Source organism: Haemaphysalis longicornis, unplaced genomic scaffold (assembly GCF_048455015.1).
Source record: "Haemaphysalis longicornis isolate Haplotype H1 unplaced genomic scaffold, Haemaphysalis longicornis Haplotype H1 scaffold_16, whole genome shotgun sequence".
Classification (NCBI taxonomy): Eukaryota; Metazoa; Arthropoda; class Arachnida; order Ixodida; family Ixodidae; genus Haemaphysalis; species Haemaphysalis longicornis.
In genome coordinates, this window is record NW_027526266.1 from 4,906,734 (window position 1) to 4,932,539 (window position 25,806).

A 25,806-nucleotide genomic window follows, 5' to 3' on the forward strand; every position below is an offset into this window, starting at 1 on the left:
TGGTGGCGCGTGGTTAGACGGAGTTATTAGCGCCGGCACCAATCGTCTCCGAAACCCGCGCATTGATGGGGGATCGTACTGCCTAGTTTGGATTTCGAGCGTCTTCTCCATGGCGGTAGCCTCAGAAGAGAATACGGACACGGTCTTGGGGGGCTTGCGAACACGGCACGCGAAGAGCTCTTGCTTCACACTTCACATCACAAACCGCAGTTTCTTTTCCTCCGTCATTTCTTGGTCCGAAAAAACTCGCTTTCCTTACAAACATTTATTTCGAATTTATGAAGAGTTTTCATAGAGATCCTATGGAGTCACAAGAGACACGACTGAAACTCATCATGAACTCTGAGCCTATGAAGTTGCCCCCATAAAAAATCTACAAAACTTTTACCGCTACTTTCTCCACAGAAATTTGTTAAGAGCTAATTCTTCAACACCTCTATAAACAATCTGTAGAATTTGTACAGTCACTTTTCAATAGAATGTCAGTGAATTGAAACACCTCAAGGACTCTATAAAACTCTGTGGAATTTTTGTTGTGACTTCACCTTAAAAGTTCATTAAGAGCGAACTCTTCAACATCTCTATGAATATTCTGTAAAATGTTTACTGTGACTTTTTCGTAGGAGCTCTGTGAACCTAAACAACTCAAGGTCTCTATGAAGACTCTAGAATTTTAGTTGTGACTTCACCATAAAGGTTCATTAACTTTCACTCATCCAAAGCCTCCAAAAAGACTATTGAATTTCCAAAGTTATTTCTCCATAGTTGCTTTGTGAAATTCAACTCAAATATAAGCCATCTCCCCAGAACTTCTATTGTTTGACATCATAACTCGTGTGTATCAGCGGCCGTCCTTCCATCCAGGCAATACGATACACGCGCACACACACACATGCACGCGATTCACGCGTCGCGCGAGCGTCGGCGTTGATCGGCGGCGCAGGAGAGCTGCGAGAAGCCGCAACTACATGCAAGCGCACGGAAAAACACGGAAACTGCGAAGTCACACGTCAACCGCTGTGTCGACGAACGTTGCTGAGCACGTTTCAATGAACTTGATCTGCACCATTTTAAGTTATTTTTGATGGTTTATGAGCAATTATTTTCGATTGTTTAAATGCACTAATTATCACTTTAGATTTGCCATACACAAATGTACTTGCCTTACTCTACATATTGCTAAGAATGCTTGCGGGCCACCTTTGAAATGTTGCACAATGTATTTCAAGTTAGCACAGTCAAATCTCAACAAAACAACACAGCCGCATGACTAAAAACGCAGTTCGAACAACTTCGTTCCTTACAATTTGATGTCGTACCTATATTTATTATACGGACTGCTTCATGAGTTCAAAGCGTGAGCGAAAGAAATTTTCAGCGGTGCCTTGCTACTGAGGTTAGAGTCTAGAGTCAGACTTCACTTGTAGATTAAAAGGCAAGGTGTCCTGGTATCCTTTCTTTACGCTGGTAAAAAAGGTGATCTAACTATCACCAAGAAAGAACAGGAAGATTTTGTGAAGATTCGAACCTTTGACTTTCCAAACAGTAGCCCAATACCGAACCTCACGGAAGGACGCAGGGACACACTGCAGAACTTCGTATACAAGCGACGTTGCCAACGAGACTTGTAAGGTTTTCTTTTTTTTCTGAGGGGGTAGGGGTTATTGCCGTCAAATTAGAACAAAATAAGAGAGGATAATGAACGAAGACGCAATTAATTCATCTTTACTTAATACTTGATTTAACCGTGATGTTATGTACCCACTGCAGCTTCATATATTCAAAGTGTAAGCAAAGCAAATTTCTGGCTGCCTTGATACTGATGGTACCTTCGAACGTCACTTGTATGGTAAACGGGAGGTAATCTGCCTTTTATGTCTAAAAAAGTCGATGACAACCTCATTGTAAAAAAAAACACTGAGGCTTTGCCAAAATTCAAACCAGGGTTTTTGAAAACAAAACGCCAACACCACAGCTCCCAACCACTCGACCACGCCGAAAGACGAGGCGTGGACACAGAAATTTGGTACCCTAACACAGGCTGCGAACAAATATTGTCGAGTAATTTTTTTATCGTATTTGACAAATTTCAGCAGTGGTAACAGTTGTTTCTTCTGCACCGATCTTGGAGACGAGGCCAATCATGCTAATACTGCAAGAGATGTAACCAAAGCTCCTTTATTTGAGCCAAACAAAGCTATCACGCTTCATCGTTCCCCCTATGCAGGCTACGGTAGCCGCGAATGAAACTGAATGCGCCGCTAGATTTTTGGCGTTGATAAACTGTTCGTAACGCACCGATCTTGCAGCAAGATCATCATGCTAACACTACAAGCGATGTAGCCAAAGCTCCCGTATTTAACTCACAAAATCTATCTGAAACCCCCGATCTCCCCGATGGAAGCCAAGCTAGCCACGAAGGAATGCGCACTTTCGAACAAAAATAGCTTGTAATTTGCCTCAAGGAACTCGATTACCACAGGTTAAAAAGAAATTCATTGTTTTCTGCGAAAGTATTGACCCCAAACCAGGAGATGGACATGTAATTGGGACAATGTCGCCTGCTTTTGGGTGCTTTCTGGCGCTACGTCGACGCTGATATCTGGCGAGTATAGACATCGGAGTAGCTCCCACGTCAGCTCACGTAACCGTGCATTTGCCGACGCCGTCAACGCGGGACGATGTCAACGCGCGAAAGCGCGTAAAATACGCAGGAAGTGGTTGCGGCCGCAGAACAAACCGTAAAATTACGGCGCCCGCAATCCCACGCCAGCTATATTTCCCCCGGAGACCGTGAAATTGCCTTAAACGCCGTAATTTAGATTGTCGCTACAATTAGTTTCCTTAAAAAAACCACGCTCACGCTTTTCTTGTATACACTTGGCAACTAATATCTGTATTTACCAACAACTTCAGCATCTATTTCGCGACGCGTTTTTATCAATGTGGGTGTCATTTCAAGAACTAGTTTTTCCCTCGGACGAACATGAGACAGGAAAGTCGCTGGGCAGCGAGTCCGACTGTCCGACAGTTCTATTAACGGCACTCCGTATCGATGCGCGTACTACAGGCCGGTGACGGCACGGGTGTGCAGGCCTCAGTGATGGAAGTGCTGCTCCAATTGCTCCAAACTGCTCCAAGACGAAACTCCTGTTCCATGCTGCTCCAAATGGGCGTTTTAAGGAATTGTTGCTTCAAACGTGCGCCGAAGGGGCATTTTGAAAGCCTGTGGTAGCACTTCTAACTCTGTAATGCAAAACCGAAACTTAAAGTAAACCTGTGTCTAGTGTCACCTTTATTCAAACATCCAAGCCAAACCCGCTTGTAAACTGAATTTGCTGCAATGTGCCTCCGCATCTGTAGACATGGCCTTCTTTATCTGTGATCGTCTATGGCTTTTTTCATTGCTTTACGGCCGCCCTGTGGCATTGCCACGTTTGTCACAAAGACCATATTGTCACGAAGACAAGGACGAAGCAGTTGTCTTGAATGAGAAATACGTTTATTGGAGCGAACTTGTGCTCCCCTAACAACTCAAAAGAATACAGAGGCGGCGAAGCAGCGGTCAACAAAGTGACTTGCACAGGCGAGTGTCGTCGAATCGAATGCCCCTGCGCTCGCACTGCAGGCTTTTTATCTTTCGGCGCGCGTGGTTCTCGAAACGTCGATTCGCATCGAGAACATAGTAGATCCAAGAAGATTATTCTGGGCTGTTCACGTTAGATCGGAATGCTCTCCCTATCACAAAAAGATAACACATGCGGCACAGAAAGAAAGAATGGAACACGCGCTTCCCTTGGCGCAGAGATAACGCAGACCGGCGCAGCCGTGCGGTAAAAGCAAAACACAAATGAACAAACCCATTGTATGGTTCGCGGCATTACCCCCCCTCTAAGAGTGCATCGACCCGATGCTAACATAAGCGACAGTCCGAACAAATGAAAATAAAAGTTCGTCATCGTCCGTAGAAAGGTTTCAGGCGAACCACGTGGACGACTTCAGGCCGCCTGCGTCGTCGTGATGTGCCGGAGTCACCATCAGGGACCACTTCGTAGGTAAGTTGGCCAACACGTCGTAGAATCTGGTAGGGTCCGAAATAGCGTCGCAGGAGCTTCTCACTGAGTCCGCGTCGTCGGATGGGAGTCCAAACCCACACACGATCCCCTGGTTGGTACTCGGCGTCTCGGCGTCGGAGGTTGTAGCGGCCCGCATCCACCAGCTGCTGGTCCGTTATACGAACTCGAGCGAGCTGGCGGGCCTCCTCCGCACGTTGAAGATATCCGTGGACGTCGGCGTTGAGGTCGTCGTCTTCTACGTGCGGAAGCATGGCGTCGAGCATCGTAGTCGGCCTTCTACCGTAGACAAGCTCGAACGGCGTCAGCTGCGTCGTCTCCTGGATAGCCGTGTTGTACGCAAACGTGACATACGGGAGCACTTCGTCCCAAGTCTTATGTTCAACGTCAACGTACATTGACAGCATATCTGCGATTGTCTTGTTCAGACGTTCTGTTAGTCCGTTCGTTTGGGGGTGGTACGCCGTCGTTCTTCGGGGATCCGTGTTGCTGTAGCGTAATACTCCTTGCATCAGCTCCGCAGTAAATGCCGTTCCGCGGTCTGTGATTAGGACTTCCGGGGCTCCATGTCGCAGCACAACTTGGCTTATAAAGAACTTTGCCACTTCTTGTGCAGTCCCCCTCGGAAGAGCGGCGGTCTCTGCGTAGCGCGTAATGTAGTCTGTCGCTACGACAATCCACTTGTTCTGTGATCGTGACGTAGGGAACGGGCCTAAAAGGTCCATTCCAATCTGTTGAAATGGTCTCGATGGGACGGCGATCGGTTGTAGAAGTCCGGCGGGTCTTGTTGGCGGCGTTTTTCGTCGCTGGCAGTCACGGCAGCTCCGGACGTAGTGGGTGACGTCAAAGGTAAGGCCGGGCCAGTAGTACCTCGCCTTGATTTTTCCAATAGTGCGGGCTGTGCCGAGATGTCCGGAAGACGGGTCGTCGTGGCACGCTTCCAAAATTTCGTCACGAAGGTCCGCGGGGATGACGAGAAGGTAATTCGCTCTTGTTCCGGGGCTGAAATTCTTCTTCACGAGGACGGCGTTTCTCAATCTGAATGCTGGTAAGCTGCGTTTGAAGGTCCTAGGAACGGCAACGTTGCATCCCTCGAGGTACTCGATTATGACGCGTAAGTCGGGGTCGGCACGCTGCTGGGCGGCTAGGTCGCTCTCCGTCACGATCCCGAAGAACGCGCTGTCTTCATCAGAGTCTTGTGGTGGTGGGTCGACGGGGGCGCGGGACAGGCAGTCGGCGTCGGAGTGTTTCCTGCCGGATTTATAAGCGACTGTAACGTCGAACTCCTGCAGGCGCAAGCTCCACCGCCCAAGACGGCCAGAGGGGTCCTTCAAATTGGCGAGCCAACACAGCGCATGGTGGTCTGTTACAACCTTGAATGGCCTTCCATACACGTATGGGCGAAATTTTGAAATCGCCCATATAATAGCCAGGCACTCTTTCTCAGAGGCAGAATAGTTTTTCTCCTCCTTCGACAGACCACGGCTGGCATAGGCGATTACCCTTTCGCAGCCGCTTTGCTTTTGGACAAGGACGGCACCCAAGCCTATATCACTGGCGTCCGTGTGCATTTCCGTTTCGGCATTTTCGTCGAAATGAGCGAGCACGGCCGGGCTTTGCAGGCGTTTTTGCAGCTCGCAGAATGCTTTTTCTTGGTCGCTTTCCCAGCTGAAATGGGTGCTGTCTTTCGTCAAGCGCGTGAGTGGCTCTGCAATGCGTGCGAAGTTTGCGACGAAGCGCCGGTAGTATGCGCACAGCCCGAGAAATCTTCGCACGCCCTTCTTGTCTTTCGGCCTAGGAAAGTTCGCGATACCTGAAGTTTTTGCCGGGTCAGGTAGGACTCCCGCGGCGTTGACGACGTGGCCCAAGAACTTGAGTTCCTCGTATGCGAAACGGCACTTTTCAGGCTTCAGCGTCAACCCCGACGTACGAATGGCCTCGAGTACAGACTCCAACCTTGCAAGGTGTTCGTCGAAAGTTCGGGCGAATACCACTACGTCGTCGAGGTATACGAGGCAGGTGTGCCACTTAAGGCCAGATAGCACAGTGTCCATGACTCTTTGAAACGTCGCTGGTGCTGTGCACAGCCCAAACGGCATCACCTTGAATTCGTATAGGCCGTCTGGGGTTATAAATGCAGTCTTCTCTCGGTCTCTCTCGTCCACTTCAATTTGCCAGTAGCCCGTCTTCAGGTCCATCGATGAGAAGTACTTCGCGTGGCAGAGGTGGTTGAGGGCGTCGTCGATTCGGGGGAGGGGGTACACGTCCTTTTTCGTGATTTTGTTCAGTCGCCGGTAGTCAACACAAAACCTTAATGTGCCGTCTTTTTTCTTTACGAGTACGACGGGCGCAGCCCAGGGGCTTTTCGATGGCTGTATAATGTCGTTGCTGAGCATGTCGTAGACTTGAGTCCGGATGGCTTCCCGTTCGTGTGAAGAGACGCGGTACGGTGACTGTCGGGTAGGTCGGGCTCCATCTTCGGTTATTATTCGGTGCTTCGCTAGAGGGTTCTGACGTAGTTTTGCGCTCGACGAAAAACATTCGCTATAGCGACGCAGCAAAGCCAATAATTTGTTCCGTTGTTCTTGCGGTAGCGCCGGATTCACGTCGAAGGGCTGCGGGAGCTTGAAGGTTTCTACGGGGGTGCGTTCAAAGTCGGCGACCGCGATCACGTCACTTGCTTCTTGCGTTTCTTCGAGGAATGCAATTTCCGCGCCATTGTTTAAATGCTGGTACTCCTCGGTGAAATTAGAAAGCAAAATGTGGGATTGGTGTTCCTTGAAGCGCGCAATGCCCCTTGCGACAGACACACCGCGGTCGAGAAGCAACCTTTGGTCACTCTCCACGATAGCGTCAACGTCAGGAGCAGCACCTTCACAGTAGACGGTGATCATCAAACTTGCGCGGGGTGGCAGGGTGACATGATCATCGGCTATCCTTACAGCTGCACGGTGTTCGGGGTTCGGTTCCGGCGTCATGGAGTGATCGGAGGAAAAAGTTATCGACTTGGTCTACAGATCAATTATTGCGCCGTTGTCCGTCAAAAAGTCCATTCCGAGAATTACGTCGCGGGAGCAGTTAGGCAAGATGACGAACGCGGCAGGGTACGTCGTGCCGTCTATGGTGACACGTGATGTGCACGTTCCACTTGGCGTCACGAGGTGGCCTCCTGCTGTGCGTATATGCGGACCGTCCGATCTGGTCATAACTTTCTTCAGTTTAGACGCAAATGGTCCGCTCATTACCGAATAGTCAGCTCCCGTTTCTACGAGGGCGACTACGTCAAAGCCGTCGATGGACACCTTGACGTCAGATGCAGTCTTCCTCGAGTTCCGGGTTCGTCGGGGCGTCGTATCTCTGCTTGTACGTGTTGACGGTCGGGCACTGTGCATCGTCGTTGTCGTCGTCTTCTCAACGAACGTCTCGGTCAGGTCGGGTACGCGTCGCGCCGTGTAGCTGTCGTCGTGTTCAGGAGTCTCGTCAGGGCTGGGTCGGGTCGTCGGGATGAGGGCATGTCGTGAATCACTGTCTTCGGTGCGTCCTTGCGTCGTTGGAGGGTTTCCAGTATTTCGCCGTAGAGCAACTTCACCTCCAGAAGTTGCTGCTTTTAGTTTCCCCCGCGTGGGCTGGGGGACCTTCCCCGTGCGAAATCAGCATTGCTACGGCGGTTAGACGACTGGTATGGGTAGGGAGATGGCGATCGGTGTGAGCGGGCTGGTCCTCGGTTGGTGTTGGACAGGTATTCGTCGATCTCAGTAGGGCGGTGGCCGGGTCGGGGGCGTGGGGCGTCGACGGAGAAACCACGCAGTCCGAGTCTCCTGTACGGGCAGCGACGATAGCTGTGATCGGCCTCCCCGCAATGGTAGCACAGCGGACGATGATCTGGCGTTCGCCAAACGTCAGTCTTCCTCGGCGTCTGGGTTTGGGCTGTGTACGGCGGTACGGTCGACGGCGGCGAGAGTGGGGACGGCGGCGAGAGTGGACGGCGGTACGGTGGAGCTTCTTGTAGACGGGTTGGAGCAGGGCGCGGTCGACGAATAGCCGCAGAATAGGTCATCGCCTGTGGCTCGCGGGGTGCCTCGGATGGCATAGAAGTGCCCAAAGCGTGTTGAACCTCTTCGCGGATGACGTCAGTCAGGGAAGCCACTTGAGGTTGCGGCGTCGTCGGAAAAAGCTTCCGAAGCTCCTCCCTGACCACTGCTCGGATGGTCTCACGCAGTGTGTCGGAGCTTGTAGCCCCGGCACCGATCGTCTCGGAAACCATCACGTTGACCGGGCGATCGTACTGCCTAGTTCGAGCTTCCAGCGTCTTCTCCATCGCGGCCGCCTCAGACGCGAATTCGGCCACCGTCTTGGGAGGATTGCGGACAAGGCAAGCAAAAAGCTCGTGCTTTACCCCTCGCATGAGAAACCTTAGTTTCTTTTCTTCTGTCATCTCCGGATCCGCACGTCGAAACAACCTCTTCATCTCCTCAACAAAGATCACTACCCCTTCGTTGGGGTGCTGCGTTCGAGTTTCGAGTAAAAGCGCTGCGCGTTCTTTTCTGACCACGGTAGTGAAGGTCTTAGTGAACTCGCTTTTGAACTGAGCCCAGTTTGTCAAGGAGCTCTCGTGGTTCTCAAACCAAGTGCGAGCCGAATCTTCCAAGTAAAAGAAAACGTGCCGGAACGTTTCTGCGTCGTCCCACCTGTTGAATTTCCGGACGCGCTCCAGTTTTTCCAACCATTCTTCTGGGTCTTCTGCGGGGGCTCCTCGGAATGATGGCGGTTCCCGTGGCTGCTGCAGAACGACAGGAGGATTGGCTTGGTTGAGCATGGTGCTGGTTGCGACGTCTTTCTTCTTCGTCTTCTCCTATAGTAGACCGAACTCGGGTGGTAAATCTTGCACGCGGAGGCTGGCTCTTGTTGGACTGGCTTGGCGGCTTCCAGAGGTTGTAGTGGGCATGAAGGGTGCGTACCCCGCACCTCCACCAGATGTCACGAAGACAAGGACGAAGCAGTTGTCTTGAATGAGAAATACGTTTATTGGAGCGAACTTGTGCTCCCCTAACAACTCAAAAGAATACAGAGGCGGCGAAGCAGCGGTCAACAAAGTGACTTGCACAGGCGAGTGTCGTCGAATCGAATGCCCCTGCGTTCGCACTGCAGGCTTTTTATCTTTCGGCGCGCGTGGTTCTCGAAACGTCGATTCGCATCGAGAACATAGTAGATCCAAGAAGATTATTCTGGGCTGTTCACGTTAGATCGGAATGCTCTCCCTATCACAAAAAGATAACACATGCGGCACAGAAAGAAAGAATGGAACACGCGCTTCCCTTGGCGCAGAGATAACGCAGACCGGTGCAGCCGGGCGGTAAAAGCAAAACACAAATAAACAAACCCATTGTATGGTTCGCGGCAATATGAGCGGTTCTTTGTGGCTTGTACTAGTGTTGTTAACATTGTAGAGTTAGTAATATTCGGCTTTGTCTTTTTCAAGACGTTATTCTGCAATTATTTTCTATTGCATGGTGCATCAGTCCAACTCCAACGTTTTTGTGGTGTACCTGAACTACATATACAGGCAAACCCGGAAGTTAAAATTTCAATTGTTTTAAAACGTGACGTCAGGATGACTGTGGTTTTGTGGCTTTTGCTCTAATTGTGTTTACCCTGTTTTAGTTTTGGGCTGCAAGTGGAAATGTACGCTTTAAAACTAGGACGCTTTATTGATGTACCTCAAGTATTTTTATCCGAAAGGTGAAGGCAACAGAGATATTGCTCGGATTTTGGAAATGATGTGCCTGCTGCATGCAGTATGGTGGCCGTGAACTATGCAGTATGGTGAGTAACAAATATTGGGAACTTTAACGGTTTTCTTGTGAATTATATCCACCCTTATAACTGTATTGAAGCATATTTTGGCAATTGCTTCAAAGTGGCTCGCGGCTGCTCCAAACTGAAATTTTGCCTGCTCCAACAGCTGCTCCGAGAAGTAAAATGGCGCTTATATCAGTGACGCCTTCAACTTTCGTTTCGGTGATTTGACTACCATGTATTTATCTACGGGACGAAGAAATACTGCCATGTAGTGCAAGTAAGTGTGTGCTAGTGAACATTGTTTTCTTGTCATAGGTATTTGACGTAGCAGAGTTGCTCTCGAACTTCCGTCCGCGAAAGCGGTTAGCCCAAACATTTTCATTGAGTCGCTTTGAGCGTTGCGCAGATTTGTCGGTAGACCTTTGTACTTGGCTGCTGCATGTGTAAACAGAATCAATTCTCGCGCAATTTCTAGCACTGTGCTTGATAAAGTGTTTGCGTCCTGCCCTGTTTTACTAGGCAAATGTTTTGATATGAAATGAAATAAGGGAAGCTGGAGAGTGCGAATATAAGTGCATGTGCGAATATAGGTGCGTGTATGCATTACACGCACATCGGGTACTTTTAGCGTGATATGCGCCTTTCGTTTTTGTTCCGTTGCTGCAGATGCCGTTTGTTTTCCGTCATAATAGTTTTCGGGTAAAAAACGTGCACAATAAGTTAAATGATTGCCGTGCCTGTAGGATTAAAATATTATAATAAATCGGGTGATTTTCGAGCGGACATCATTAGCATGATATGCTATCTGGATGCTTTTTTTCGCATTTTGATTGAATGTTCAATCTTTTCGAACGCTCAGTTTGGTCGTGAAATGTTGGAATGAACGTCGTGTATGGAACCCGAATTTAGTTGTAGCGTCCGAACTACACGCATATCGTAATTGGTACAGTTGTATCAGCAGCGCTGGTGGCGCTTCGTACTCTTACTCATCGCAAACGTAACTTAACCATTCATAAAGTAGTAAAAATATTCAAAAATGGCTGTTAACTTTCTGTCACTTATAGAATTTCTAGCCTAATCACTTTAAGTGTCTACAGACCTTGGGGATCAGAGTAACGCAGCATTTGGGATTTCGGAGGTTTAAAGCACAGTATGAATCTGGTGTCTGGCCTGTCGTTTGCTAATAACTTACATGTTGCAGGCTGCTGACTGGTGCAACTTGCATTCAAAATGACTTATTGGGGCAGCCTACTTCAAAGATCGAGGCTGTTTCCTCATCGGGCATCACCGACTGTTTGTCAGTCTATGCAAAAGTGGGTGAACACGTTTGTTTTACGGTTTTTATGGACCTCGTCTTGCTGTTACATGCACAACAAAATTTCAGTAATCTGAACTCGTCACTTTTTTGGCTAGAGACTCTTTAGAAGGTGTTTAAGCAGTGTTACACCAGTGCCGTTTTTGGTGACGTGTTGTGCAAATGAGATCTTTACCGAGACAACTTAGCACTGCGAATGCTTGATGTAGATTTACAATCTAAGCAACACAAGGTACGAGCTGACTCTCATTTGTTTATTGCACACTAAATGTATGTATATACTGAACTTTTGTAGAGACGAAGAGGTGCTGCTGAACATCGAATGATGCCCAGCATTCCGAGAGGTTCTTTCAGCCATGGCAGCCAATTTGGAAATGAAAGAAAAAAACCAAAGTGCCGATAATTTACTACTGCACCCCTCAAGACCAGTTATAGCTTCAGTGCGTAGAACCACCAAGTTGAATTTATAAAGGCAGATCATCCTTCTCGTCAACCATAGCAATGCGTGTAATGAAAAAACATAATTATGCACGCCAAAACCCTCTGACAGACTCAACTAAACAGTAGTGCCCTGCTGCGAATTCCTCCCTAAAGCTTTATTGACCTTGTGGGCTGTTTGGTATCTGCTTTGCGCTAAAATCCTAACCCCACTGAATTGCTGGTCACGATTGCACGCCCTACAAGTGGGAGGAAATGGGAGGCAAGTGGGCCAAATTGCAATTTTGCCTGTCTCAAGTGGTCAGTGCTTATTTCCTTGGCTATATCATTATGCATTGTGTGACGCCGACAGAATAAAATAAACCTTGGTTGAGCACCTTACACACATTTTTTTTCTTTTGGATGCACATCGGGATAAGAGGCATTCCCTGTTCAAAACGCCTGGCATTATTGAAGCATTTGGGCACCGGTGCAATATTTCGGTGCATATATACATTCTTTGTGCTGATAAACAGCTGAGAATTAGCAGTTGTTCTTGTCCTGTGTTTTTCCAATTGTGAGCTTAAGTCCAATTTTCATGCTGTTTTTTTTCATGTTTTACAAGCGGCAATTTGCCTGGTAACATAATCTTTTGCTAGAAAACATTTTCAAGCAAGTTATGGCAAAGTTTTCGCAAAATTTACTTGAAGGACTTATTCCTCTGTTCATTAGGGTTAATCGGATATGCCTATTGTATTTATGTAAATTGTGAACACTTTCTACTCAATCTTTAGTGCCAGTGTACGTTTGGCTGCTCCAATAAGAGCATGAAAAGTAAAGAAAAGGAAATATTTCACATACATATTTGTGGCTGATGACTATTCTATGGGCGTGCGAAGTTTGGTTGGTTGTACTTGTCAGGTGAGGACTGATCCGTAGCTGTGCACGTTATTAGGGACATTTGAAACTTGAAATATTACTAAAAAATTTTTTTGTTGTCTTTTTGCTGCTAATAAAGCTATAAACATGCAACATGCATTATCCGTACCTGTTGCTGTTCAAACTTTCTTGACAGATCTTTTCATACACAGTAAGCTGTTAGTATAGCTCCAGCTTTGACATATTTGGTTCAATGCTTAATTAAAAATTTCTGAACAGAACTTCTTGTTAGGCACTTTCACGTAGTGTGCAGCAGTCGTAGTTTATTCGTCTTCATTGCGTTTCTTGCCATTGCGGATGTCTATATCCTCAGGCACAAAAGCGACAGGACAGAGGGAAAAGAAAACATGTGACAAGCTCTGAATGTCAACTATAATAAACTTATTGGAGTTGCACAAAAATGTATACACAGCATGCACACAAAATACAAGAGAAACAACCCAATCATCAATATTGCGAGAGAAACAACCCAAAACGAGAGAAATAACAAAAAAACGAGAGAAACAACCCAAACATCAATATTGCCTAAAGCTTATTGTTGGGCTTCTCATGTGTGCCAGCTACTTACAACTGCACAAGACATGACAACGGATATAGGCAGAGAATCAGAATGACAACCGCATAGGTGTCCTGTGTATACAGGCAGACAAGCTATTTAGGTGTTCAAACGTTATTCATAGGTGAACCCAAGTCATTAGTGCTTTTATTCTTTAGCTTTTTTTGGCTGGTAACCTGTCATTCTGGGGATTCAGATGAAACTTTTTTACCCTAGAGTCATTTTTGCTGGTGCTGAACGTCGAGTGACATGAGGTGGCTTTTCATACTGAGAGAAGATCATGTATATGTGAGCAAAATCTTTTGAATTACAACCACTGCTGGTTCGGTTCATGTAAAAATAATTTATCACATATGCAGCCTTAAAAAATTCAAGCAATGACAGAAGTATTCAAATTAAAATTAGAGTATTCTTGCTAAACATTTATCATCAAATTAAAATTAAGGAAAATTAAAAATGAGCTAAATATTAGGACAGAAGAGAGTAAAATAAAAAACAAAACTTTGGCAAAAAAGGATATTTACAAACCCTTACTTTTGATATGTTGTATTCTGATATCAGCTTGCTTTTTCTTTCTTTCCAGCCTGCAAATGTGCCAAGCTAATTAGGGTGACACTCTTGTCCGTAGTGTCCCGGTCAATCAAGGCTGTCAGTCAGTCAGCCGCGTAGTTATGTCTTGAAATTTAATCAATCGTGAGTCCCTGAGTTTTGTCTCTGCTTATATATTTTAGCAGCTTTGACTGGCAGGCCTTTCAGCTAGCTGTCGCTGTCTGACTAAGTTTATGTGTGACTAATACTCCTGCCAATTTACATCTTGTGATACTGCCAAAAATGCCCCTATTTTGCCCAATAACACTTACTTGCAGCAAAGCATAAAATGTGTAATTATGTATCAATTTGCGGACCGAAATTATTCACACAGTTCAAGAAACGCATTACGAAAATGGAAAGACCACGTCAGGAGGTACGCAGAAATAAATGAAGAAGCTCCGTAAGGATACGTGAAGAAGTACATAAGATGTCATCATAAAAGCCATAGAATTCCATCAAGAAGTACACAAAAATCTACTTAAAAAGCTGCAAAAATACATCATAAGTTCCACAGAAAATCACTCGTCAAACTGTCTACATAAAGTCCGAGGCCAAATAATTGTTGAAAGCCGTCGAGAGCTCGTCGAAAAATTCTTAACAAACTACAAAATCTCTATACAAGTGGAAGACAAATCTCTACAGAAATACCTCAAAAACACAACCGGGTTTTCTGTGAGGGTTCATCTCCTCGACAAAAATCATGAACCCTTCTTTGGGGTGCTGCGTTCGAGTTTCCAGCAAAAGGGCTGCGCGGTCTTTTCTGACCATGGTAGTAAAGGTCTCCAAGAACTAGCTTTTTAAAGGAGCCCAGTTGGTCAAGGAGTTCTCGTTGTTCTCGAACCAAGTGCGAGTTGAATCTTCCAAGTAAAAGAAAACATGCCGGACCATTTCTGCATCGCCCCATTTTTTGAAGATCCGGACGCGCTCACGTTTTTGCGAACCATTCTTCTGGATCTTCTGCGGGGGCTCCTCGGAAGGATGGCGGTTTCCGTGGCTGCTGGAGGACGATCGGGGATGTTGCTTCTTGCACCATGGTGGTGGTTTCGGCGGTCGTTGTTTTGGGTCCGTCGGGCAGGAGACCAAACTTGGACGGGAGGCGTTGCAGTCGGCGGCTGGCTCTAGTTCGACTGGCTTGGTGGCTTCCACAGGATGTTAGCATAAAGGGTGCGTACCCCGCACCTCCACCAGATGTCATGTAGCGAAGCACGACGCAACTGTCTTGAAGAAGAAACAAGTTTATTGGAGCGAACTTGTGCTCCACTAATAACTAAAAGAATACACAGGCGGCGAAACAGCTGTCAACAAAGACACGTGCGTAGACCGGTGTCGACGATTCGAATGCTGCGGCATCTGCTCAGCGGGAATTATCACTCGGCGCGAGGGTTTCTGGAATAGTCGAATTGTATCCAGAACACTGTAGATCATCGAAGATTATTCTATTCTGATCGCGTTAGTTCGGAACCCTCTCCCTATCAGAAGAGATAACACATGCGCTACAGAAGGAAAGAACGGAACACACGCCTCCCTTGGCACACACAACACCAATAACAAAGACCGGCGTAGCCGGCCCGCAAAAGCAAAACAGAAATAAATAAACTCAAGGCAAGCCAAGGAGTAAACATCATCAACCCAGACAATTGCTCACGGTCTGATAAATAGCTGCGGAAAAGTCGAAGTGAAGTTCCCCTTATACCATAATGTGGCAATTTAATAAAATGAATATCATGTTTAATTGAATCAAAAGCATTGTATTTACTTTTGTTTATTTATTTATTTATTTATTTATTTATTTATTTATTTATTTATTTATTTATTTATTTATTTATTTATTTATTTATGAATACTGCAATCCCTACAAGGGATTTTCTTAGAGTGGGTTAAAGGAATTACATGAATGCTCAATACTACCACCTATTTTAGCTTTTCGGTTAATATTTTCGGTTTTAAATTCATTTAAAATAACTAGGCTTGCATCATCAGAGTGAAAGGTTAAAATGCCATCCACCAATTTTAGAGGCTCAACCTTAAACCATGACATATTTTTTAATCCCTCCTTTCCTCCGTGTACCTACCCTTCCCCACCATAGCCTTCATGCCACCTTTGACAATAAAGTTATTCCTCCGGGTTTGTGCAAGTTTCGGTGGACTGAGATGTCAAAAGTGTAATGTTCATTCACTTTCACCAAAGAATTTCAAGCAGAAAATATATCTGCCTCCGTAATGGTTAAAGCGGTGGCTTGCCCTCTGAGGGCGTCGAATAAACTTTGTTCAGTCTTATTTCTGGCGACCTGCTTCTACTATTGCTAACTCACAGAATTACTGCTGAGAACACATTTATAACTTTGATTCGATGGCAAGTACCCGACCAAGAGAAAGAGAAGTAGATAACAACATGCCAAAGTCGGAGCCGGTGTTCCATTCACCATGTTTGTGGGGGTGCTGAGCGGCTTCAACACATTAGAAAAATATTACCCACTACGAAACTGCCTATCCTTGTTCTCAACAGCCATAATATTTTGGCATTATGTACTTCCACATACACTCCAGCAGCTAAGTCTGCGTACAACTTTTGAATGCGAAAGCAATACGCAATCAGAATTCGTTACTGGGACGTACTCCTCTGACGGTATTGTCACCAATACTGGAAATCTGTGCGATTTCGCATGACTGAAGTGTGGTTAAATATGATGCCGCCAAATCTCAATTGCGGAGTCGTCCGTGAGAATGTAAGAGATAGCTTCCCGGTAGTTTGCAATTTGCCTTGACTGGGCATGTAACCTAGAGTATTCCGAATATCTACTCCTGGAGGGAGAATTTTAGTTGTGCGGAAGGACTCCTTGCGATGTGGAAAGAGGGAACAGAAGGTTGGGTAGTTTTTTGGGGTGCATGGTAGACTTTGCTTCGCTAAAAAGAGACAGGTGATTCTTGCTAAGAAGGGACACGTCATGGCGTTGCAGAGAGCAGAAGCGCTTCAACCTAATTTTGGTTTTATAGACTGTATAAGTGGTAATGACGGAAGCGAAGAATTTGAGAGGTGTTCAAACTGCTTTACCTCAAGAGGTTTGGACACGGCGTAACTAGATAAAGGGGGGTGCGCGGTGCAAAAGGAACATCAGGGTTACAGGAATACGTTGTGTGTCTCACGAGAGGACACTGAGGTACTGTTAAAGTAGGAAAAGAATTGTGTATGAAACCGTTGGGTATTCTTGCAAGCCCGACAGAGCGTATAGAAACATGTAAAGACCAATGGCTGAGGTGGGTGAGTTAGAGGAAAGAGGATTAAGATAACCATCTATATTGTTGTCAAAGTTTCAACGGAGTCTACTGCGCAAACGTGGCCGGTGGCGACAGCACGATAGGACGCGGACAATGCAGCTGGGAGAACTAGGCGGACTGGTCCCGCTGTTTATTACAGCATTTATGTGTGCACTCCTGGTTGTCGGGCACCCAGTAATGAGGGAATTACTCATTGCCCGAGACATTCTTTATTCCACGGGAAAAATCAACAAAACAACAACAAAAACATCTGTGACAGCTCCGAAAAGAGGCGTCTAGGTTACTTTCTGATAGGAGTGCCTTACTGTACATGAGGTACGTGTGGTCACAGGAAACGAACCATGGGCACTCCAGGTGGTAGGCTAGGTGGGTCGATCCCATGTCGGGCTGCGCTGGTCCACAGTGGATTCTTGGTTACAGAGTCCGCTGCATGCCCAAGGCAGCGGGTGTCTGAAGCATCAGACGTAGCGCTAAAGCTAGAAGTGCACGGGTTTACTAAGCCTGGAGTCATGTGGGGGCTTACCGGGCCTTTGTCGGCACAGAAATCTTCTGTCGAAGCTAGCAAATTCCGTCGGTTTCTTCGAAACCCCTACCATCTTGTGTCGTGACCTAATAAGAACGCGGGGCGACCACGCGGTACACCTACGCCTTGGTGTCCCTGGCACGGTCGGTCGTGACGCGTACACAATACTGTTGAGGAAGCACTATTCAGATAAAGACTCCTTGAAGGCGGCTTACGATTTTGAACGTTGGTTGGTACCTGGATTGTGAAGTCTGGAAGACAATGGCGAAGTCTTTGTCCCACCAAGACGTCGGCTGTTGGCCTCCGGTCTTGCAGTGGTGGCTTCCTATAATTTAACAAAATAATACAAAATGTACTAATAAAACGTGGTTTTCTCGAGGATATTTTTAACGATCTTGACACATTTCTCCGCAAGGCTGTCTCACCGGGGAAAGCTTGTGCTGAGTGTGACGTTCGAAATTAAAGGCCTTGAAAACGCCTTCAACTTTTTCAGGTAAAGTGGTTTGTATTGTCCCAACACTTGCACAGAGACCCTGTGCCGCGCGAAAATACCCCCGAACGTTCTTATCACACCGTGAAAGCTCGTATCTTCGAGTATTATTCTGGGTAGTTTTAATTGAGTCAAATGCAACCACATACGACTTGCCGGCATACTGAAATAAACCCACGCCGATACAAAACCATGCATGCCGAGTAACTAGACTCATTACAGTGGTTCGAATGGTTGGTGGAACGCAACCTTTTGCGGATTGCGAAAGATTTTATTATGTATTCCATGTCTGCGTCCATTTCTTGCCACAACATAAGTCGCCTGGCTTTTTATTTGCACTTGTTTATGTAAAGTAGCTTGGAAAGCATTTATTTGCTCAAGTTCGCAGAAAAACCACTTTACACCCTTTGAGAATCACTCCTGCGAGACTTCGTTCAGGAGAATGCGCTTTGAATTTGCATTCTACCGATGCGTTTGTATTTTTTTCGCTTTGTAGTACAGCAGAGAGCGCCTCATATTTTTTTTTTAATTTCGCAGAAACTCCAATATAAGATGCGCGTCGCACCATGTCTGAAAACAATTGACACCGCGCGCACTTGGGGGTGGTCTTTCCGAAAGGGCTCTTCAGTGTCGGTAGGTGCAGGGACAGAGCATTCACCAGTATGAGCTGCTTTCCGTGGACGGTAACAGTGCCAATGCCAGAAACAATGGGGCGCCCTGGGTTGTTCACCTTGTGAATCTTTGGGAGAAGATAGAATTTACCGGCTACTGGGCTTAAGGGGATCAGAAAACGAGCCGTGGTTTCATTTATTGTTTTATTTTTAACAAGCTCAGCAAGTTTATCTTTGACAATTTGCTTATAATCTTGAGTGGGATCATTAGGTAGTGCTTTATAGAACGTCGATACTGATAGTTGCTTATTGGCCTCGTTAACATAGTCGGTTTTGTCAAGGATTACGATTGCGCCTCCCTTGTCGGCAGGTATAATAATTATGTCGGGACAGTTTGCGAGTTCCTCTAGGGCTTTCTTTTCGTTGGTAGTCATGTTGTGGTGGAACGAAATTTGTGCCACATGCCCTTACAACCTTCGAAAGAATCGGCATAGCAGCAACTGACTACAACACAAAAAAACAGGTAACGCGGCCTCCTTCCCCGTTTCAAGACAGTTTTTAAAACTAAGAAAAATCACCGAAAAGCGCATACGTTCCGAATTGCACGTTTCCGCTCTTGCACAGTACTTGACTGCCGCGGTCGCTCTTAGGGGTCTTAGGATTAGAATAAAACCTGCTACTACCGAACTCTCCCCGTCCAACATGAATAAGTGGAAACAGGTACTCGATAAAGCATCCTTACAATTAACTGAAATATTCCTCAATCACTACGAAACTACGGCCCATTCTCTCCGAAAGAAAGAGGAACTACTTAGTCAGGAACTAAGCAAAAGAGAGTTGAACCTTTTAAGCAACTACGAATCTAAGACGGCCTCTGCCATATCCCGAACAAAAGACCGAAAGTTTAACCGAGATAAGATTTTTAACACTGGCCACATGCGTAAGAACCTAACAAGCTCCGGCACTAGTAACTGCCACAACTCTGACAATACGGCCGATAATGTCACTACGACTGTAATAAATGCTTCGACTACTGCACCCCAAACAGTTCAGTTAAATCCCTGTACTAATATTTTTCCCTCGCCTGCCGTCACAAAAGAAAACCTTACCGGGAATGTAATGAACCTTTCAAGTATAACCCTCTCCCCAGCTCAGATGAACGTCTTGTCAAAGGGCCTAAACTTTTGCCCGGCTACTGGTGGTTTTGATGAATTTCAACTTTTTAAGGACTTAGATAACTTCGCCAGAAACATGAGACTACGAGAATACTTCTACGATCACCCCGCGACGGAAGAAGCCCGCAGAACCCTACCTAGCTATAAGCACTGGACCCCTCCCACACAGCGTGATAGTTGCCTCGACATGTACATCAAAGCTGTCCAACGCGATGTGCGAAAAGCTTACCAAACACAAATTTCTTTCCACCACAACATGACTACCAACGAAAAGAAAGCCCTAGAGGAACTCGCAAACTGTCCCGACATAATTATTAAACCTGCCGACAAGGGAGGCGCAATCGTAATCCTTCACAAAACCGACTATGTTAACGAGGCCAATAAGCAACTATCAGTATCGACGTTCTATAAAGCACTACCTAATGATCCCACTCAAGATTATAAGCAAATTGTCAAAGATAAACTTGCTGAGCTTGTTAAAAATAAAACAATAAATGAAACCACGGCTCGTTCCCTGATCCCCTTAAGACCAGTAGCCGGTAAATTCTATCTTCTCCCAAAGATTCACAAGGTGAACAACCCAGGGCGCACCATTGTTTCTGGCATTGGCACTGTTACCGAAAACCTCTCGCGCTATGTGGATAATCTCATTGGCGACATTCCGCCCAGCTTTCCCTCCTTCATTAAGGATACCAATGACTTTCTCTCAGACATCTCAAAAATTGAAATTCCTGATAACTGCCTTCTAGTCACCCTTGATGTTGCGTCACTGTATACTAACATCCCCCATGAACATGGCATCGCCGCTGTATCCCTTGCGTATGAGCAGTCATCGTGCGGCAAACCTATCGATTCTTCTGCTCTCCAAACATTCCTTAGGCTTATTCTTGAACTTAACAATTTTGAGTTCGACGGAGTTCATTACGTGCAAGTCAGCGGAACGTCAATGGGAACTCGAATCGGACCTAACTACGCTAATATCTTTATGGCTCACCTCGAATCAAACTTTCTTGACACCCAAAATTTAAAGCCAATGTACTATAAAAGGTACATTGATGACATATTCATGATCTGGCAACACGGTGAGGCGGAGCTCCTCACCTTCATTGAGGCATTTAACCTAGCCCATCCTAGTATTTCCCTTGCTCATTCCTATTCGGAACACAGTGTAAACTTTCTGGACGTCACCGTTACTACCTTCCAAGGTCGGCTTCAAAGTAAACTGTATAGAAAACCGACAGACACGCGGCAGTATTTGCACTTCCGAAGCAGCCATGTCAGACACTGCAAGACAGCAATACCTTACAGCCAAGCCCACCGATTTAGGAGAATTTGCTCAAACCAAGCCGACTTTGACTCAAACTGTCGAGAACTCAAGACCGCCCTCCTGAATAAAAAATACCAGGAAAAAGTTATCGACGACGCTATTATGCGAGCCAACCAATTAGACCGTAACGAAATCTGTAAGAAAAAAGCCCCCAACGGGAACCCGAAAACTAACTTAGTTTTAACCCACTCATCCTCCGCTCCAAGAGTGTCAACCGTGCTCAAAAAACATCATATTATCCTAATGCAAAGTGACCGCTTAAAAAGCATATTCCCCGAACCACCACGCGTTGTCTACCGGCGTAATAAGAATTTAGGTGACTTTCTTACTAACTCTCGTATCAACCGACCGGCAACTACTGGCTGCATGCCCTGCAATAAACCCCGATGTAAAGTATGCCCACACATGACCACTACACAGCGCGCCACCAGCACGGTTTCAGACTACTACGTAAATATAAAAGGTAACTTTAACTGCGACTCCGCTAATGTCGTATATCTTCTAGAGTGCACTGTTTGTAGGCAACAATATATCGGCCAAACGGAAACGCCCTTCCGAATACGGTTCAATAATCACCGCTCTCATGCAAAAAGCTGCCCTTATTTGCCCCTGTCAAGACATGTGAACAGTCCCGGGCATGCATTTGAACATCTTAAAGCAACGATTTTAGAATCCGCCTTCAAAACGCACCACGACCGCGAGGTTTGGGAATCTTATCTCATTTATAAGTTTGGGTCAGCCACGCTTGGAATTAATGAAAGTTACGGAAAACTAACGTGCTTATCCCTCGATTAAAATTAGCGGCTTCATAATTTTTATCACTATGTTCATTATTCGTACCCTCGAGATTGCCATCAGAATTCGCAGAAACTCTCCTAATACAGAAGCTTTATTAGCCTAATGCGGCTCAACAATGCCATTTGTCCTGGGGAGGGAGGCCTCGTTCCCACCATCACTTAAGAATGTTTAACTCTTTGTGATCTATTCATGTTTAACCTTTTGTGACCCTACCTATTTCCTGTTAAATTGCTAGCTTCTGTGAAATGCTCTTTTGTGCCCCCTATCTATTCTCTTGACCCGCGGGGGGCACACCCATCTTCGCTTCCCCCCGAACCAGTCTCAGCAGTCACTGAATACCTCAGTGTATACTCTTCCCTTTCTTTTCAAACCGCAGTTGCCCGGTTTCCCCCATTGTCTGAATTTGCAGCCCGCGCGGCATACGTTGACCCGTCATGGTGCAACCTTGAACGCTGCATTGTTAACACGACCCCTTTTTCTCTCTCTCGCTCCCCCCCCCTTTTTTATTTTTTATTTTTCTTGTTTGTTTGTTGATGTTGTAACATAGGCGTAGCCTGACTGTATGCACACTCCCCATTTCCGAAACATTTTCCGCTCTTTCTCACAGTTTTATGCAAACCTATATAAGAAATGTGTTCAAAATGTTTGCGACAGCAAAATCATGTAACTTTACTCTGATGAAGGCAAGTCCCGTTGCCGCTACGTAAGTAAACATTGTTTGTTATTGTTCTTGCTGTGTATCCGACTCTTTACTTATACTATATATATATATATATATATATATATATATATATATATATATATATATATGTGTGTGTGTGTGTGTGTGTGGGTGTGTGTGTATATGGGGCCAAATGTGTGGACCTCCAAACAGCATGCCCGTGTCCATCGGGATGGAGCTTACTAAAACACAGAGTGGGACTCCCATGCCTCTGTACGGAGGTTATTCGCACACGCGTAGCAGAAAACTCCAAGATGCCGTCCATTGGGTGTGCAGAGACCGAAGAAATTGCAAGGCCAAAATCACGGGTGGAAGAATCACCGTTGTCATCAGGAAGCCTGGAGAACACACTCACGCCGCAGACCCGACTGCTGTAAACCTACTTAAAGTGCAGAATGCCATGAAGGAAAAAGCTGGGAAGTCGTCCGATCCATGTATGAACGTGAGAAATAATGTATGAAGCGCTAAAACAGTGTAAATGGGTATAAATACTTTTAAACTGGCGTTCGCAAGGTTGCCCGAAACCCCGTATGTGCATTGCTTTTCTGTAACTGCTTGCCTTTTCTGTCCATAAAGTTGAAGGAACTCAACAGCCTCAGCAAATTTTGCTCGATGCGGTGGCGTTCATAAGCAACCACACACTGTCGCAGATGTTGTGCACTAGCACGCTGCGCAGTACGATACGCAACAGAGGCAGGAGAGCAGAAACCCCCACTCCGTACCAGCAGCACGAGAAGATCTTATCCTTCCGGATGAGTATAAGGTACGAATTGAGATTGAGCCTTAACGTGAAAATTGCCAATCTTTTGTAACGTTTTATGTGGAGCATAATCATTATTTGATTTATTATTTGCAGGTTTCCTTAAAAAAAGAATCTTTCCTCATTCACGACAGCGGAGTGGGGGATCGCAACAGAATTCTGGTATTCGCCACTCAGCGAAATATTGATTTACTTGCAAGGGCTAAGGTGTGGTTTATGGACGGCACGGTCAAGGTTACACCGTCCATATTTTTTCAAGCGTACACCATCCACGTGATGTACAAGGACGCCGTGGTACCATTGGTGTACGCTCTCCTCCCGAACAAAGCCAAAGAAACGTACTAAATGTAGTAAATGTATTCAGGCTAAGCATGAAATGGTGAACCTGTTATTTTTGAGGCTGAGACAACTGCTGGTACTTTTTTTTAGGTTTATTACAATACTTTCGAGTATCTTGGCTCAACTCGCGCTGGAACTGGCGCACTGTGACTTTGAGTCTGCAGCCGTCATCGCTGCCAGAAACATATTCCGGCAGGTGCGAGTTCAAGGATGTTTTTTCAACCTGTGTCAGGCAGTTTGCCGCAAGCTCTGCAAGCTTAGATTTCAGACATGGTCCGCGTCAGATGAAGATATCGCTGTTCTGGTAAGCTCGCGTATTCGCGCTTGAGTTGACAAAGGTGATAACTCATATGGCAGATGTGTTGAATTCCAGGTGATGATGCTGCCTGCTTTGGCATTTTTGCCACCGGTGGAGGTGGCAGAGGCTTTTGAAGATGTCACGACTCTTTTTCCACCAGGAGCCTTCCAAATTGAGCTTTACTTCGAAGACGCGTTTATTGTACGTCGTCGAATGAAGGGCATGCTGTCAGCTACATTACCGACGAGCATCTGGTCCATCCATAGATCAGTCGTAGAAGGTCTTCCGTGTACAAACTACTCAGCCGAAGCTTGGCACCGCAGCTTTCTGGTATGTATCTTCTTAATTATTGGCGACTCGCCGTTTTCGTTACCTACCTTATACCAGTTGCTATCTTTCAATGTTTTCACACGAATATCAACTGCACCCGGCCGAGCATCTAGTCTTTCCTTGGATGCCTCCAGAAAGGGCAGCCCCTGCAAGATATGAGGATAGCGCAGCTGGATGCTGGTCAGCAACAGCCCGGTCTACCAGCGCAGTACTGGGCTCTCAACGCTCGCATCTTGAGGGTGCTGGAAGACGACGACAGTGCTCGACCACTTGCAACACTAGAAAGCATCGCGCGAAACATTCAGCTATAAAACACCGGTCACATCGATTCGCAACGTGTGATTCGTTGTAAATAAACACTTTTCAACGTTTTTTCATTTACTTCTTGACATACTAGTCCGTGGTTATTTCTTGCATGGTCACGCGTATTACGAAAATATCCCACCTCCCCTCGCGGGAACCCCTGTGTAGATGCGACGCATAGGGTGTTCACGTTGCAGCATTGGACAGCGGAGGAACGGCGCTGGAACGATGGAGCAGAGCGGCGCAGTTACCGCGTTTTATAGCGCGCATACGGTGAGGGGACGCGCCGGCGCCAGTGCATCTGCCGCAGCTATGACGCAACACAATCCAACACAAACCACTTTAAACCAATCCAATTCAATTCAAATCCAATCCAAGCTAAGCCAAGCCCAGCCAATCCAAGCCAATCCATTCGAATACAATCGAATGCCCCTCACCAGAGAGTGTTCGCTATCGGAGAAGAGAGGGGGAGAGCGGCGGAGAGCGCAGCTCACGCGGCGAGGAGAATGGGGGAGGGGCAGACGTCGACAACAACGCCGACGCCGGATGCAGGGACAAGGCGAGTGAATGAGATGCATTCGCATCAAAAATATGCCTTTACGTTTGAAGCACCAATTATTGGGCTTAGCGAAGTGCTATTTTTATGTATCGTAGCGCTGACACTGTGTGCAAAACGGGCGTCCGCATAGCATGGTGAAACCTGTGGTACGGCGGGGAGCAGAGGTCTAGAGCGATCGAACAACAGGCAAGCAACAGCTACATCTCTCGTTTATAATGAAAACATAAGCAGAAAAAGGCTAATTAGCAAAGCTAATAAACGTAATTACTACAATAGTGTACATGCAAGTCATACTCACAAAAAATAACGGAGCAAAAGCTACCCACCTGTACAATCGTCGTTGGTCAGAAGACATGAAAACAAAAAGATCACAATAATAAAACCGACAATATAGAACCAATTTGCAAAGGTATGCCAAATACAGTGGGGTCACCCAATTAGGTATAAAGAAAAAAATGTATTACAAAGACATAACGGGTAAACAAAATCTAATATAGAGAACTCATGTGATTAGCTGCACAAAGAAAAAAAAGCAATGAGATACGTTGTCCGGTGTGTCGTGTTCTTCGAAGGCCGCAGAGGAAACATTATAGTGTGTGAATCGAA

General features: G+C 46.2%; 1 pseudogene; it reads left to right on the forward strand.

The window, feature by feature from the left end:
• The first annotated feature begins 24,089 nt into the window (after positions 1–24,089).
• LOC144166086 (uncharacterized) lies at positions 24,090–24,649 on the forward strand (annotated as a pseudogene).
• Positions 24,650–25,806: the final 1,157 nt, after the last annotated feature.